Source organism: Cephus cinctus, unplaced genomic scaffold (assembly GCF_000341935.2).
Source record: "Cephus cinctus unplaced genomic scaffold, Ccin1 Ccin1_scaffold1576, whole genome shotgun sequence".
NCBI lineage: Eukaryota > Metazoa > Arthropoda > Insecta > Hymenoptera > Cephidae > Cephus > Cephus cinctus.
Genome location: NW_014333885.1, coordinates 229,731 through 230,168, shown reverse-complemented (window position 1 = coordinate 230,168; position 438 = coordinate 229,731). Strand labels below are relative to the sequence as shown.

Here is a 438-nt window from a genome sequence, read left to right as displayed (position 1 = left end):
CCCCCCCCCCCGCCCCCCCCCCACTACTCTTTGAGTCACTCTCGCGGAGCGCATTGTTTACAGAGTGATGAGTCTTCACACTAGCGAGTGCGTCTCTCTGTGTATCCCTCGGTCCCATTCCATTCCATTCCATTCTTTCGTATTCTTGCCCATTGTTCCCGTCGTTCTTTTATACGGAATAAAGTATCCAACGGTCCCGACACAATGCGACGTCGCGACGCGTTCCTCAGACTACGCGTTGGTATAGGAGGCTGGAGAAGGGTGGGGGTGGGGGTGGGGGACTCTTCTCCTTCGCCATTACCGCGACTCCATTTTCCTTGGCATTTTTTTTTCTTTTCTTTTTTTCGAACCTCTCTCTATCGCCTTATCGCGTTTTTGCTTTGGGGCGACTGTCGTGTTTTTTGAAAAAAAATTTTGGTTAATTTTTTTTTTTTTTTT

General features: G+C 48.6%; 1 protein-coding gene across 1 annotated transcript in view; it reads left to right on the top strand.

Annotated features, from left to right (window-relative positions):
* LOC107273347 (transcription factor Sox-2) overlaps positions 1-438 on the top strand; it is a 248,390-nt gene that overhangs the window by 22,367 nt on the left and 225,585 nt on the right. The gene's annotated exons all lie outside the window — the stretch shown is intronic.